General features: G+C 26.6%; 8 non-coding genes across 8 annotated transcripts; 4 read left to right on the top strand and 4 right to left on the bottom strand.

Moving 5' to 3' along the window:
• Window positions 1-619: 619 nt before the first annotated feature.
• Trnaf-gaa (transfer RNA phenylalanine (anticodon GAA)) lies at window positions 620-692 on the bottom strand. The gene has a single exon. It is a non-coding gene; the product is annotated as a tRNA-Phe (tRNA).
• Window positions 693-4,504: 3,812 nt separating this feature from the next.
• Window positions 4,505-4,591, top strand: Trnay-gua (transfer RNA tyrosine (anticodon GUA)). The gene is given in 2 exon segments: window positions 4,505-4,541; window positions 4,556-4,591. It is a non-coding gene; the product is annotated as a tRNA-Tyr (tRNA).
• Window positions 4,592-6,424: 1,833 nt separating this feature from the next.
• Window positions 6,425-6,497, top strand: Trnak-uuu (transfer RNA lysine (anticodon UUU)). The gene has a single exon. It is a non-coding gene; the product is annotated as a tRNA-Lys (tRNA).
• A 385-nt stretch (window positions 6,498-6,882) lies between these two features.
• Trnas-cga (transfer RNA serine (anticodon CGA)) lies at window positions 6,883-6,964 on the top strand. Its single transcript has one exon. It is a non-coding gene; the product is annotated as a tRNA-Ser (tRNA).
• A 6,026-nt stretch (window positions 6,965-12,990) lies between these two features.
• Window positions 12,991-13,073, bottom strand: Trnal-uaa (transfer RNA leucine (anticodon UAA)). Its single transcript has one exon. It is a non-coding gene; the product is annotated as a tRNA-Leu (tRNA).
• A 2,181-nt stretch (window positions 13,074-15,254) lies between these two features.
• On the top strand, window positions 15,255-15,327 carry Trnav-cac (transfer RNA valine (anticodon CAC)). Its single transcript has one exon. It is a non-coding gene; the product is annotated as a tRNA-Val (tRNA).
• A 309-nt stretch (window positions 15,328-15,636) lies between these two features.
• Window positions 15,637-15,708, bottom strand: Trnac-gca (transfer RNA cysteine (anticodon GCA)). The gene has a single exon. It is a non-coding gene; the product is annotated as a tRNA-Cys (tRNA).
• Window positions 15,709-16,433: 725 nt separating this feature from the next.
• Trnae-uuc (transfer RNA glutamic acid (anticodon UUC)) lies at window positions 16,434-16,505 on the bottom strand. The gene has a single exon. It is a non-coding gene; the product is annotated as a tRNA-Glu (tRNA).
• Window positions 16,506-17,596: the final 1,091 nt, after the last annotated feature.

Here is a 17,596-nt window from a genome sequence, read left to right as displayed (position 1 = left end):
AACAAATGTAATTTACAAATAACTAAAACTTACTTAAGTAACTTATGCTACAAAAAATTATTTTTGTTATTTTTTGCCTATATTCTTGCCACACACATTAGCGCCAGAGAGTATTATTGTTTTCTTGTTACTCTTATGTTGTTCAGTTGCTTCTTTAGTGAGTTTATTTGATAGCTTTTCTTAGAATAAACTTTGTTATCATAGTTTTTACTTGTATTATATATATTTAGCAGTGCATAATAACTAATCACTCTGATACTTATACATACTTAGTTTTTAAGATAGTTGTTACTAAGGTGTTCTGGACTCTAACTTAAATATGATAATTATAGTATTAAATATTAAATAATAATTATAGTATTAAAAAGTTTACAACTCCTTATATTTAGCATTTAATTTATATTTAGTTAGTAAAAGTAATCTCCTAACTCAGACCTTGGGGATTGTAATGCATAAAGCACAACCATTGTAACATAAATCATAAAAAAGCACAACTACATAACGTTGAAAAAATATATACGTTAAGAAACAAAACAACTATGTTAAATAAATCACTATATAAAGTAAAGTGATTTTAACATGAACAAAAGATAAGTACATTTTAAGTAGGTAAAAGGCATGCCTCGACCCGGGATTGAACCAGGGACCTTCAGATCTTCAGTCTGACGCTCTCCCGACTGAGCTATCGAGGCTTGTGGAAAATTACATTTTGTAACGTCTATATTCATCATACAAATTCAAATACTGAATTACATCAACCTTTTCGCTATTTCAATTCACCCATGAAAAGTATTTGCTTTACATAAACTAAATTATTTTCAGACAATTTGTTTATTATAAAAACATAAGTAGAAAAGGAACAAATTTCGTTCGACTTTACTAAACTGTGTTTAACTATACTAGAAAATATTTCTATTATCTAAATCAGAATCTAACAAATGTTTTAAACTAAATAATGTATGACTTTACTTAATCGTGTCAGACTTTAAAAAATAATTTTTCACTTTACTAAAGTTTTTGACTTTACTAAATCAGGTTAAATTTTATTAAATCATGTTTGAATTTATCAAATCAAATTTGACTTAACTAAATCAGGTTAAATTTTACTAAATCAAGTTTTATTTTACGAAATCATGTTTTATTACACAAACCTTTGTATGACTTATACTTTACTTAATCTTGTTTGATTTACTAAATCATGTTTGACCTAACTAAAATATGTTGTAATCAACTAAATCAGAATTTTTTAAATTAAGTCATGTATAAATTTACTGAATCATGTATGACTCAATTAAATCCGTTTAGTTTTACTAAATCATGCTGGACTAAATTAAGTCATGTTTGATTTTACTATATAGTTTATGGAACGGCAAAAAAAGCACTCAAAAATATTTAATCAAAGGACCTAGTGTACGAAAAAACCTTTCGGTTTTTATTACACTTTGAATATCTTAAATCATATTTAATTTTACTAAATCATTTTTTATTAAATAAATCATGTTTGACTTTGCAAAATTAAAAATGAATTAAGTAATCATAAGTTATTAAAAACTTTATTAAACTTGTTCAGACAAATATAAGTTCTTAAAAATTATGTATAATTAAAACAATGAGCTGATTTTTTTCTAATAAGATCTGCAATAAGCTGTGTATTAAAAGTAAGGTCTAGTTTTATTACTAATGATTAGTATTTTTTACATATTAAACAAAAAAAATAAACAAGTAAAATAATAAAGAGTGTTGTGCTCTCATTTATTTTAGCTAAATTGTTAAAAAAAATCAAATAAGATAAAAGTATATATTGTAACCATTATTTAAATGTGTAGGGGCCGGGCATGGTTCTGGTACCTTTCGCATGCTAAGCGAGCGCTCTACAATCTGAGCCAGACCCCCATGTGATTATGTAGGACACTTATGCAAAATCTATTTTCCCTTATGTGTCCAAATTTTGATAATTTAAAGAAATTAATGTTTTTCACTTGATAATATGTTTTTCCTTTAAAAAACAACAAATAAATATAGTAAAACTAATTTCCTAAAAAACTATTTTTCACAAACAAAATAAGTGCTAGTTAAAATGATTTTTGTCTTTGATTTCTTGATTGAACTGGAAATAGCTTGTTTATGGGTGTGGCTAAGGGAAAATGAGAGAATAAAATGATAGATCAAGTGATCTACAGTCCAAAGTCCAGGAAAATGAGAGAATCAAATGAGAGATCGCGTGATTATCGGAAATTCTAGAAAAAGATTCGAAAAACTATAAATACGCCCAATCAGAGCGTGAAGCAGGTCATTTACCTCGAAACAAGCACGAAGCGACACTCTGCTGCTCGCAAATTTGAGCGTTAGCCGCCATCTTGGAAAATCTAGCTAAACTTTGGAAAAACTTTCTCTTGGCGCTCTGAACATTAGTCGCCATCTTGGAAAAGCTAGATGACACCCGAGAAAACCTTCTTATTCAACAACGTCGACGGGGCGAACAACTCGATTTGAGTTGTTAACGTGCCATACTCATAAGCCTACGCATACTGTAGCAGACAACTTCTTTGGATCAATTTGAACACTGAATTCCACGATTGAGTCCTCAGCGTTCAAGGAAACAAACTTGAACATTTATCTTATCGAGCAAGCCCACACAGTCTGTGGCGTCAACCTTAGCTACACTTCTACGAACAAGTTGTTTTCGTACTTTTAAATAATTCTGTCGTAATATTTATACATATTTATACTATCGTATCTACTTACTATTGTACTTGTATTGTAATATTCATACATATTTATATCATCGTGCCTATTTATATTGTATTTTATCGCCACGCTCCGATTACGCAAAGGAAACGAAAGAAGATCAAGCCACGTTCATCAAGACTCTGTAAACGAGATCTACCAACGTCGAGTGCTAGAAACTGAGTGACCAGAGACCAGTGACACGTCAAGAAGGGAATCCAGAGCACGTTTTCCTTCTTATTGTTAACTTTAAGTGTTTAGACTTATTGTGAGCTGTCATTGCGTTTATTTGTACATAATAAAACAACATTACTTAGTTTTATTATATTTAGTTACATAAATTATATAGTTATGTCCATAAAACCCCTAAAAAAGGCATTAGTTTTGAAAGTGCCACGCACACATTCGTGCACCGAAATGAGTTGTTCCGAGACTACTGCTAACCTGGAATCTGATGAGATTGTCGAGCCTGAGACCGAGGCAATTTCGAAGGAAATCAGTGAGGCTCCAAGTCCGGGTAACAATAATTACAAGCGATTCGTAGCGTTTATAATGCATTAATTAACGTTTCCATTATTACGTCACAAAACTGTTGTGACATATGCAGTTTGTGACATACTAACTCTTTGGGGTATGTTTATAATTTAAATTGTATTTTAAAATTTCTAGTTTTCATTGTGTGGAATTCTTTAAAAAAAACTACTCTATAATTACGTCATAACAGTTTGTGATCTGCACGCGTGGGTTCAAACCCATCTCCGTATTTTTCTTTGAAATTAATTCCAAAAAGTCGTATTATGCTTTGAAGGTTTAGTGTAAATTTATTTACTAATACTTTAATACATTTATATAGTTTTATTTGTATTTGTTTATTACGAAAATAAGTCTTACTTTACTTTTCGTTTATAAAATCAGTTACTGTTTTATTTAAATTTAATTTTTTTTTTAAACCGTTTAAAAATATGACTTGTTAATTGTAATTTATGTAAATTTTAACACTGCAACATTTATTTATTAACTTATAAACATTTATTAGTTCATTTTTTATAAAAAAATTTCAAAAGTGTAAACAATTTCAATTTTATTGTAAACACTATTTCCTACATTTTATGGTAGCTTTTATTAAATTTGATATTTTTAATCTAAATTAAAAGTAATACTTGTTTTACATAAGTTTAGAATGTATCTATAAAATATTCTTTTTACAATTTTAAAATTTTTATTTAATTTTTGTTTAGTTATAAAAACATATAAAACATATTTATCTGTTTACAAATAAAATTGTGCAAAAACTTAGATTTAAGAACTATGATAGGTTACAATTACAATTTAAACCACATGTAAACAAGCCAATTTAGCTTTATATTATTCTCGGTGTTTACAAGCTTCTTTAAAAAAAATTGTTAAGATATGCATTTATTATTTAAGTATATAGAAAAAACAATCATGGTTACTATAACAACCTTCGGTAGCTCAGTTGGTACGCATTAAAAACTATTATAAAAGTCTACTTCCAAAATATTGTTTGTAAATTGGTATTTAGAAATTTTTAAGCTTTAAAGACTTCAATTGGTACGCATATATTAACTTAACAGTAGAAGCGCATAATGCCATACTAGTGAGTTGATAAAAGCAATCAAAACAATTTCAACTTTAAAAGCATACTTATGTTAAAATATGCCGTGTTGATGTACTTAATAAACAAAATCAATTGTTAAGTGCACAAGTGCTTCAAACACTAACGTTTATAAACACAAATTTGTGCATTATTCCAGCGCCTTCGATAGCTCAGTCGGTAGAGCGGTGGACAGTAGACCAGTTGTTAGAAATCCATAGGTCGCTGGTTCGACTCCGGCTCGAAGGACTATTTTAGTTTCTTCAAACTTTATGTTTTTCGTGATTAATATAAATAATGTTTTAATTGACATTTTTTATTTTTAAAATCAACAAATTTAACTATTTCTTGAAATATCATTTTATAAAGAAGTATTTTACTAAAAAAACATGTTATAATTTAAATAGTTTGTTAACAACTAAATTTTAGATAAATATACAAAACATCAAATATTTAAACACAATAATAATTAGTAGTTTAATTTTTTTTTTTCAAAACAGGCAAACTCCTTGTTTTATATTAGTTTTTTCTTTAACAAAATAAATTTTTAGTGATAAAACTTACATTACTGTTAAAAATTATTAATGAAGTATTTAAAGGCAGTATTTTAAAAATAATTCATTTAATTGTTGTCATCTTTTATTTTCAAAAAACAAATATCTAGAAGACTTTATTGAAATAATTGTTATACTTTTAAGTTAGTTCTGTCGTTAATATTGAAACTTGCACCATTTATATATTAATGGTAACCAACAAAAGCCGATTGATCTATCATTGTTTTATGATTACAAAAACAAAAAGGCAATGCTAAGAATAACAAATAACCTTGATACTTAATTTTAAATGTAAAAATTCTGCCGCTTAAGTTCGAACTTTTTGATTAAGTAAAAAGTTTGTGTAGAAAGTGTAACTTATTCTTAAGAAAAACTTGTTCCTTTAAATAAGTGTTAAGAAGTTTAGTTTTAAACATGTTTAGTTAAAATATATAAAAACTAATACGAATTAGTACAAAGTTAATAAACACACCAAGCAAGTTATTCAAATGCATTAAACAAAACATGATTTTCTTAATCATGTACAACACAGTTGAAACATTAATAAAAATTATTTCAAAAAAGCCGGACTAAGTTTTAGTTGTTAAAAGAAAATAAAAAACAGTGAAACTGTGATTTATTTAGATTCAAAAACACTTAAACTTGGATCACATTTTAGTTTATATAAAGTTATCATAGAAAAGTATTTATGGCATAGTTTACAATTAGAGGTGATATAATAAGACCAGGAAGAAAAACTAAAATCATGACTTTCAATAATTTCTAAACCAAATCAAAAGTCATTTAAAAACTTAATAGACTACAGAGACTCTGGTTTATATATTAAATAACTAGTAATTTAGATTTAGCTTTAGTATGAAGGACAATAATTTAGATAAATTTGCACTTTTTTGGCTGTGTTTAAAGTACGAGCTCAAAAAGCATACAATTATAATTTGTTCTCTGGTTCTCTGGTTAGTTATCAGATCTCTGAATTCTGTGATCCGAGTTCAAGTCTCGGTAGAACATAATTTTGCAATGAAACTTTATTTTGTTTTGGTACTTAATATAATGTTTTTTTTTCACTATATTATTGATTTCCGTGTGAAATATTTTTATTTAAACTTATTTAATGATTTCTTTGAATTAAACATTTAAATAAAACTGGAAAGTATTTTCTGCTAAAAGTGTTATTTTTCTTTTTTGAACAGCAGAAATAGTTTCACACTTGAACAGATAAATAACCTGTTGTACAATTTTCTACCAGAACTAAACTTAACTTATATAAATTAAAATATAAAGATAATTAGTAATAGTACTATTAATAGATAGTAATAGTGCTAGTATTACTACAATTCCTAATTCAAAGATTACTAACAATTTCGTATTACCATTAATTTGTAACAGCCTAAATACTAAATAAAAAATTTGAAAAGTATTTTCCATTTTGCAACATTAGTTTCAATAACTACGTCACAAAGTTTGAATTACTACGTCACAATGTATAACGATTTTAATTATAAACGCTATAATTTCAGTGTCGATGTGAGCCTGGCTAGCTCAGTCGGTAGAGCGTTGGACTTTTAATCCAACGGTCAGGGGTTCAAGTCCCCTGTCAGGCTCCTTTATGAACTATTTTTTAGAAAATTATTTAATTTTATCATCACAATTTAAAAAAAAATAGTTATGTTTGCCTATGCATTGTTTATTTTTTAAATTAATCATTTTTCATCTACTTACGAAGAATATACTTTGTTGAATATAATTACGAGTAAATTAGTATTGATATAAATTTATTGGTAGTTATTGTTGGATATAAGAACTAAATAACAAAACTAAAACATAACTAAATAACATTTAAATAACAAATTTTTGAAAAGTTTAGTCTTTTGTAACTATAAACTATATATACTTAAAAAAGCTTATTTACTTAGTTTCTTAATATGATTTGTTTTGTATTGACAACTACTTAACTATATAAACAAGAAAAGTATATTTCCAACGGGAGCTGCGATGGCCGAGTGGTTAAGACGTTGGACTCGAAATCTAATGGGCATTGCCCGCTCAGATTTAAATCCTGCTCGCAGCGAATTATTTTGTTCTTGAATTGCTGTAGTATATAATTTATACAAATACAGAAGTCACCTTTTTAATTAATAGAAGATGTACAGATTTTTATCATTAATCATTTTAGTATTTTAAAGTGGGATGAATTTTCACTTAACTTATATACAAACTTGAGTCTAAAAAAATTTCAGAAATTTTTTAAATAGAGTTTTAAAAGTCACGACGACCTCCAAAAAATTATTTCTACAAAATTTTACATTTCTCTTAAATATCTTCTTTGTAAAAACTACTTAGTGTTTATTAAAAAAATCGGCTTTAAAATTATTTAATGTGTTAAACGTATACAAAAACTGCGTAACCAAAGTGTTGTTTATTCAAGATTAAGAAATACTTATTTTTTTCTTGTTTTCGTGGTTATTATCATTTACCTTCTTTATATTTTTTTCAAGTGCCAAAGTGCACAATTTTAAACAAAAAATGCAGTTTATCTAAGACGCCAACACACGAAAAAGTGCACATTGCAATTGTTTTTTTATAAAAGTATAGGGAGGAACTTTTTAAACCACGAAAACATTTAGCAGCAAAAAATGAGCCCGATGAATAGGATTCTTGTTGACTTTTACTCTCTACATCTACAAAAAGCTTCTAACTAATGTTTCGCATTTTGCTCAAAGTAAGCTACAAATGTTTATATCGTGGATATACTGAATCTGTAGCCATTCTTATATTTACCTTTGTGTAAGAAAATGAAAATCTATCTTATGAAAAAGATTATTTTAAACAACTGCAGACAGCAAAAAACTTTCTTATAAGTTATGAGCAAGTAATTCTTTGAATTTATGTTGCGAATAAGTTGCTATGTGTAATGATACCGCAAAATTTCGATTTAAAAAACTAAGTTTAGTCAAAAAGAAAGTGATATTTCTTAAAATTTTTAGCAAATACTCTATACTAGAGGTTAAGAATAAATGAATAGTCTAAGGAAGCAGCTAATGTACTAGCAAATCATTTAAGGACTTTTTATTGCTTCGAAAAAAAAAAGCATTTTAATAAGGAAAGTAGAAAAATATTTGTTGAAAAACTGTTCAATTTGTTTTCACATTAAAATAACTCGTAATTGTTAAATTTTTTAAAACTAGCTACTAAACGTCAGTGTGTTATTGTGAAGATTGAAATAAAAAGTTTATTTTGTTAAAAAAAAGCTTCTTAAGTAGTCTTTAAACAAATGTATGTTTTAGCAAATAGGCATTTACAGCTGATTTTTCACTGAAACTTAATGTACTTGTGTAAAGGGAGTTAAGTTTTGCACATTTCTTATGACGTCATTTTCATTCACTTAAAAGTAACACTTAATTTCGTTTTGGCTATTTTAAGATGATTTTAAAATATTATCTTAGAAATTAAAATAATTTTTATCGATGCAGATATTTGATAAATACTTTAAAAATGTTTATAGGAGTAACTCTCATAGTTAATTTTAACAATTGTTTTAAAAACAAAATCGTTATTTATTTACGAAATGTGATTGTTATTTCCTTAAAGCTTTTTCAAGCCATTTGTTTTTAAATTGTGTAGCGAAAAGGAGTAATTGATTATTTTAAACATATTTTAAAACATCTCCTTCCTCTATTTGTTTACGAATTTAAATTATTTTATTCATTTGGGGTTTATTAAAAAACTTAATAGTTTTGTGATAATATTATTACAATTTAATTGTTTCTAAAACATTACACTTATTAAAAGTTACTTTACGAAAACAAAGTTTCTTTCTTAATATTATTAGTAAAACACTTGTTTTAATTATTGAAAAGTTTTAAAAGTTAAAGCATTTAAAATGTCTTTTAATCTTGAGTGACTAAATATAACATTTATTTTAAAAATATAAAACTAAATACATCTTAAAATATCAATGGACAACTACAACGAACAATCTAGTTCATGTCAGCCTATTATGACGTCACAGCCGTAAGTTTGATGAAGATCATCAAGTTCGATGTAATTAGATGAATTGATTCGTCACCAACTTAAACTTTTACTAAAGGTCATCGTCTGACTTAGCGGATGTTCGGACTCATTCATTCGGCGACAACTACCTTCCTATTTTTAACAAACACAAAAGTTATATGGACATTACACGTTAGTTTTTCGACAAGATGATAGGAAAAGAAGTGGACTTCAGTATACTGACTTTATAAAAATTTGAACTAACACAAACATATTAAGTGTTTTAGTTGTTGTAAAAAGTTTTAAAATATAATTCACTTATAACTTTGCATGTGCACTTATGTTATGTATATAAGTATTTTTTCAAGTCTTTTGATACTTTCTATAAAGTTTTTATTGTTTTAAATAGCAATATAAAAATAACTTAACTGGTGAAATGATTTTTTTAGTTTTTTTAGGAGGGGGAAAGAACCTAATATGAACTAAATTTCATAAATTATGTTTTAATTTTAAAATCTAAGAAACAAATTTTAACTTTAAAAAAAAAACAGGTTAAGCGAGTGTAGCAGTAATGCATGCTTCACTGCTTTCTTAATTGTATAAGAGAAGAGATTGCAAAAAAAAAGAATAATTTCTCAATGCTTAAATATGATAACTTTGAATAAACGTTGCTTTTGGTAGAATGGTGAGCCAACCAAAGCCACCTGTAATTCTTATTTAAGCTGAGTATTATTTAATCGACTATTATGTTATGTATTTTTTATAGTGTGTGTTTACTTTGTTTATATTATAATGTGTAATAAATTGTAAAACTAATTGAACAGTACTTAGGTAAATATCACATAGAGGTCCTATTTAGAATGTATTAGCAAGGTTAGCTTTTTATGGTAATACTTAGTTTATATGATGAGCCTTCAGGTCCTCTATCACTATACAGTTGTTGTAGTCTAAATGTTCTAAAATTTTAGAGAATAGAAACTAGTTTTTGTATTTTTCCAAAGTTTTATTGGTAAATGGTGAATCAACCGGAAGTTGTTATGGAGTGACTAGAAAGCACTGATGCTAACCGTTACACCATCGACGCTTGTGAAAGTAAGTTACAACTCGAGCATATGAAATTAATTTCATGGATTATATCGGTATGTATTTTATTAACAATGATTTAATATCAACAAATACTTAAAGAAAGAAACGTAATAAACACTTTTCAAACTTTGCAACTATAAAACGTAATTTCTTCAACTTTTTCTTAATATACGTGTGTTTTGTGGTTATTTAAAACAATTAAAATCAGTAACATTTTATATACTTACAGACTACAGTACTACGTTTTTACAAAAACAACAGAATAAAATTTATTAAAATTTTATAGAAATAATTGATATTCATTTGAAAAATTGTTCTTTAAGTTTTTGTTTACCACTGGCTGTCAATAAATTTTATTCAAAAAACTTTAAACATAAACCTTAGTCGAGTATAATACTTTAATGATCATAAATAAAGTACAAAATTCAAAGTATTTCATTACAACTAACATTTATTAATCAGGTATTAATGTTTTTTACTATATTTCGCTCAATTTCGTTGTAATAATTTATCTTATTTGTTTTCATTACGTGAGAACAATTTTTTTTTTCTTAATTTTATGTTCTGTTTTGTTAAAAGGATTTAAAAATGTTTTTTCATGTTTTTTTTTTAAATAATTTCTCAGTTGATAAAGTGTTTAAACTTTGAAATATTTAATTAAGCTTTCAGTGCTGATAAACTTGGCTTATACTGAGTTCAAACAAATCAAAAATTCAAAAATATGTTTCAAGACTAAGTTCTGATAAACTATGCTTCAAACAATTATTTTTAATAGGAACATCACAGACATACTGCGAGTAAGAACGCGTTAATATTTTTTAATTCAATCACCTTTAAAGTTAGTTTTTATTTATAATTGCAAGTTGTCGTATTGTTGCATGAGTAATGATGAGAAGATGAATATAGCGAATGCTGACGGGAGAACTTCTTTAAATAAAGGGAACGAGTTAATACGTTCATGTTTTGATTTAAATGATTTATTTCTAACCTTAAAAAAATTTGATATATACATCACTATTTTCTATTTAGTGTAGCGTTAAAGTTTGCACGAGCGTACAAAATTGCACGAGGGCACAAAATTGCACGAAGATACTTTTGCACGAAGAAACTTTTGCACGAGAGGATAAAATTGCACGTAATAAACTTGCAAAAAGACACTTTTGAACGAAGGGTCACTTTTGCAAGAAGAAATTTTTGCACGGGTTGAATTTTTTTTTTTTGTATTAAAATGATTTTTTTTTTATTATTATTTTATTTTACTTAATTTTTGTTTTATTATTTTTTTATTTTTATAACAACTTTTATTAGTAGTTTTTTTATTTTAATTTTTGCTATTACTTATACATTTATGTATAAGTACTTATATACTTACAAATATATAATTTATAATATATTATATTTATAATATAATATATATTTTAAGTTATATACTTATACATATAAAATAAGTATTACTTTATGCATTAATTTTTTTTTTGGTATTATGTTAATTTATCTTATAGTTTTCTTTTGCTTTATTTAACTCTCGTGCAAAAATGACCCTACGTCCAAAACTGACCCTTGGTGCGAAAGTATCTTCGTGCAGTTTTGTGCCCTCGTGCAATTTTGTCTTCGTGTAATTTTGACCTGTTCCCCACTATTTCAACTTGTACAAGCAAATATTAAAACCAACAAAAGTAACTAATTTCAAAATTTCTAATAAATAGAGCTTTAAGATTTTATATGCCTAAGTTATAATTACGTCACAATACAATAATTGAATTTTAAACACTAAAAGCAGTAATTAACCTAGTGTTTTAGTTACAAGAGTTGTTTTTTCTTGTTGTTCACGAATCTTATAGGCATGCTAATTGTAAGTATATTTTTTATTTATGTTTTAAAATTATATTATTATTAAGTAGCTTACATTTTTCTAACCTTTACATAAACTAACCTGGCGATATACTGATTTTCCGAAGTTGATAACTTTAAGCTATAAGTTTCATTTTGTTTTTGTTTTCTTACACATAAACGCAAGTTTTGAATAAAGTATAGCCTAATGTCTTCTTACATGTTTATATTGAAAAAAAATTACAGTTTTTTTCGAGTGATGATCTCGTTTGATTTAGTTCAAACAGGTGAAACATTACTAAATTTAAATTTTGAGTTGAAGATATTTATCAAAAAGAAATATTAGGAAACAATTTATTCGGTCGAATTTTACAAATAGATTATTTCCAAGCCAACCAATTACCTCTAATGCAGTTGTAATAAGAAGTCCACGCCGACACACGAACCCGTAATCTTCTGATTAGGACTCAGACGCCTTATCCATTAGGCCACGCAGTCGGTTACGTGGTATCCAACTATCGCGTTCATATAAGTAAAACTTTGTAGCCTGTCGGCCCAATGTAGGTTAAATAACAAATAATTAGAGCAAGATGTAATAAAACTATTTATCAACAAATGTAGAAAACCGTAGATTCAATTAGCAAAAAATATTTTATTTATACTCTATTTATTTTTGAAACTTATCTATTGTTTAAACTGCATTTAGTTTAATTATGTATTACTACGCTTAGTTTTTTGTAAAATCACTCAAGTTATTCCATGCATTATAAACTAAATATACTATAAAAATTATCTATGATTAATAAAGTTTTTTTTTTTTAACTTTCATACGTATTCAACCCTCTAAATATGGTGTTTTAGTTTTTAAAATGTTAATTAAAATCACTACTATAACTTAAGGTAACAGTCAAAAGAAAACGAGCTTAAACTTTTTAGTTTACTTTTAGAAACGTCTTTATAGTAAGTTAATAGCATAAAACACGTTATGATGCGTAAAATAGGATAAAAACTTAAAAACTTTCTCAACTAAACATAAAAACTACAAGCTTCTAAAACTATGAACTTATAAAGTAAATTGTAAACACTTAAGTTAAATAAATAAAATTTATAAGGCTTTTAAGCCAAATGTTTTTTTAGTTCAAAACTTACAGTTATAAAAAGAAAAATAATAATACTACATGTAATAAATACTGGATGTGGGGTTCGAACCCACGCGGACAATCGTCCATTGGAACTTAAGTCCAACGCCTTAACCACTCGGCCAACCCAGTAGTCGAAGATAAACTGAGTATTCAAATTATATACTACACTATACGTAGCTTTTTTGAATTATAACAGGTAGATTTAAATTCAATTAGAATTCAAATAGAGTTCTGTAGATTATCTTGAAGTTTTTGATTTTACAAAACTGAATAAATACACTTTTTAAATATAGTAATTTTAATTCAGTTTATAATACTTAAATAAAAACAATCACTCTTTTGTGTATGTTTTAGGTTTATTGATTTATAACTTATTTTTTAATGAGTTTAACAACTAAACTATCGAACACTACTTAAAACACTTTTTTTTTTTCGTTGATCCTTACTTACTGTTTTATCTAATTAAGATTATATTATGTTGAATACATGTCCACCGGAAGTCGAAACCGAAACTAGTGCTTGGAAGGCACCAAAGCTAACCGTTACACCATCGATGCTTGTATTGAAATGGAGAAATTACTGTATACAATCTCAAATGAAAATGCAGCTAGCTCTGTACTGCAGTCAAATGCTAGCATATGTGCGTTCAAGCGTTAATTTTTTTGCCGTTAGCTCGACAAAATGATCTATAATAATGCGTTGCAAATTTTCAACGCGTTTTCGCTCGCTAGCAGAATTATACACAGTTTATCTGCTAGTTTAAGCGGTAAACTCTCACGTGGTTAAACGCTTATGGCTATAAACTTGATGTTTATTTGTAAAAAATGTTTATTTCAAGTCGTGCAATTTATTTTGTAATTGCATTTGTTTTTATTTGTATGTATCCATACGTGTGACCAAAGAATATTAAGTTTATGATTTTATTAAAATTAATATTTTTAAATCTAAGTATGTTTTGATTAAATGATGACTGAGAAAATAAATTGAGGTGTTTATAAATGATAAAACTAACTGTAGAAATAAACTGCTAAATATACTATAAAATTTTCTAGCTAATGAAAATTTGTTATATAAATTTATAAACTGATTTAAGTCGTGGATAAGTAATAAATTTACATATCACTATACTACAACTAAACAAAGTATGACAATAAATAAATAACTAAAACTCAATAGTCACTTGCTTGTCCTAAAAGTTAAACTAAAAAGTTTTACTGATTGTAATATAAATAAAGTTTTAAGTTTTATAAACTAAGTCTTCTTTTGATTAAAATTAATACTAGTTTGAGTACTACTTGATGTTTACAACAACTTTCAATTAATTAAATACTTCTGTTTTGTCACATAGTTGTACATTTATGTTTTGCTAGCTAGTAAAAAGTTGGAATATTTTGTCAAAGCTCATAAGTATATATTTTACACTAATACCAAAATTCTAAATTAATTAAACAGAGAACGTTTATTCTAACAAAGTTTGCACTCTTAAAAATACTACATGATTGAAAATTTAAAAACCTTTCAAATTATTTAAACATTTTTTTCATTTCCTAGTTGTCAGCATAATAATAAAACTTCTATATTTTTTGAAACAATATTGTTAAAAACGAAAAAATGTATATTTATAGCTAAGTGAGATTCAAATGTTAAAACATATAAATCTAGTTTTAACTATTTCTAAGGGTAGACCTTCAGCTAATTTAATTTAAATTAAAACCAATCTTGTAGCAATTACTTCTATATATCAATATAAGTTTCATTTAGGCTAATAATTTGCTAAGTATATTTAATTAAAGTCAAATTTTTAACTTAAGCAACACAATTGTATTGTACAGCATTTTTTACTTTGTACTATTGAATATGTTCATAAGCTTTCAAAGATAATCAGACCATATGCTTTCGGTAAACTGAAAACGGATTCGTCCTTATTAGGACTCATCAGTCAGTCACAACCGAAAAACCTATAGCCTTCTATCTACAAACGGTTTATCATGTTTTCACATGAAGCAACCATTTGATGGCATTGATCAGTAACTTCAGCATTGTTTTTTGCTGTACAACGTTCAATACATTGTCCACTAGGCAAGACATCTGGTACGCTCGTATCAATCAACAAAAACTGATGATCAGATGGAATGACTGAAGTCTGATGATCAACTCTTTTGTTAAACTTGAGCTTTTCTCACGGCACACGATAGTCCAGGCTTCTGCACTGCAGACTTTCGCCGATATTTTCGTCGTTTGAAGCTTTCAAAGAGAGTCAATTCAAGGTACAAAAAGTTTATATACGCAATATTACGCTTACTGCCAAGTGTTTCAGTAGTGTAGTGGTCATCACGTTCGCCTCACACGCGAAAGGTCCCCGGTTCGAGCCCGGGCTGAAACATTTTTACTTTCATTGTACAAAAAGGTTTCATTTTTGTCAAACTTTTTTATTAAGTGTTTCGCTTATATTGCATGTAATTAAAAAGTATATTTTTGTTTGTAAGCTGGAAGTTTAGTAAAATTTTCTATCTTTTTGGTTCTGGTTTTATTTGTTTTCAACTTTTTAAGTGATTTATTTATTGATTATTGTGAATTTGATTTTATATAATTTTAGATCTTCTAGTTTTATTTAATAAGTGAACAGCTTAATTATTCGACATCAAGCTTAATTATTCGACATCAAAAAATCTATTTTGTTTTATTTGAGGGGAGGGGACACTCGGATTTGAACCAAGGGCCTATCGATCTGCAGTCGATTGCTCTACCACTGAGCTATATCCCCTCGCATCCATATAAATACAGAACAAATTATAAACAGTTTGTCAGCGTTGCCTAAAGCAAAACTGTTAACAACTGATTGAATTCGACTTATTTTTTTGTAGCTGAATAATCCTTTTGCAATAGTTTTTAAACCTTTACGACAAACTCTTACTAAAACACTTTAAAACTTTTTCCTTTCACTAAAAAATCAATATTTAACAAAAAAAAGTTAACTTTTATTTAGTTTCAGTTATTTAAACACTATATTTGAAATAATTTTTCGATTTTTTTTATTTTACAACAATGAATGAATAACATTTTAAAGGTAGTAACGTTAATGTAGTTTACAATACTAAATAAAAACAATCACTCTTTTGTATACGTTTTAGGTTTATTGAATTATAATTTAACTTTATAAGAACTTAAACATCTAAAGTATCGAACATAACACTTCTTTAGCACTATATATTTTTTTCAAGAATGCTTACTTACTAATTAGTTTAATTAAGTTTATTTTATGATGTATATATGTAAAACTTAAATAGATTTTTTTTAAAGAACCTTTTTTATTTAAAATGTGATTAAAGCTAACGTTTAATCCAACTTATTAATTTCTTAATTTATTTAATTTCATGTATTTTAAGTACAAAAAGTTACATAAAGGTGTTCATAGATTTGTGTAGTTTATAAACGAAATTTGTTACACAGCTTAAAAACTAACTTCTAATTTTCTATTCAAATAAAAGGTTCCTACACCGGGAATCGAACTCGGGCCGCCAGGGTGAAAGCCAGGAATCCTAACCACTAGACCATGTAGGACTCGGTGTAAAAAATATTTTGCATTTATATATGTATACGTAAGCGTTAAGACATGTCAATTAAAGCACGTTTATGTAACTTAAACTTCTGTGAGCTTTATTACTTGAAACTTTTGTGCTATATCTTTATATTTCAAACTATTTGTATGTTAAGTTTAAAAAATTTTTAAGTACTCATAACAATCAAAATGTTCTTTTTTATAAACAGTAAGTTATTTATTATATGTTGTTAACTTAACTTAGTTTAGTTTTGTAAATTATTAAAACATAAACTTATAAAAAGTTTTGACAAAATTTTTCGTTTAAAAAAATTAAAAAAATCATTCCTAACAATATATGTATACATATATGTTTTAAAGTCTTACTAAAGCGCATTGCAGTTTATTTGTATAAATACTTATACACTTTACTTTATACTTTTCAAGAAAATAAATGTTAAGTCCCTCTTACTTTTAATTAAATAATTACAACCTTTCTGTTTATAAACTGAGTGATTATTCGAAAAGATTATCATAAAGCTTTTTTTATCTGTTCAAACTACATTTAGAAAAAGTTTTATAACATTTAAGCTTTTTCTACTTTTAAAGTCGCTTAAACATTTTAAATTCTAACTCAACAACTTTTAAATTTTATTTCAGTCTCTTAAAACTTACAGTTAATGGTGAACATATTTCAAACTTAGTAAAACTTAACTTGATAAAATAAACAAATGTAATTTACAAATAACTAAAACTTACTTAAGTAACTTATGCTATAAAAAATTATTTTTGTTATTTTTTGCCTATATTCTTGCCACACACATTAGCGCCAGAGAGTATTATTGTTTTCTTGTTACTCTTATGTTGTTCAGTTGCTTCTTTAGTGAGTTTATTTGATTGCTTTTCTTAGAATAAACTTTGTTAGCACAGTTTTTACTTGTATTATATATATTTAGCAGTACATAATAACTAATCACTCTGATACTTATACACACAGTTGCCAGAATTTTATAGCTATTTTTGCCCTTATATAATTTTCAATGAAAACTTGACATACAAAATATTTTAACCGTTTGGTATCTCCCAAGAGCTAAGTTTGACTTACTTCGAATAT

Source organism: Thalia democratica, chromosome 2, assembly GCF_965202585.1.
Source record: "Thalia democratica chromosome 2, ktThaDemo2.hap1.1, whole genome shotgun sequence".
NCBI lineage: Eukaryota > Metazoa > Chordata > Thaliacea > Salpida > Salpidae > Thalia > Thalia democratica.
The sequence above is the reverse complement of the archived record's forward strand: the minus strand, read 5'-3'. Positions and strand labels throughout refer to the sequence as shown.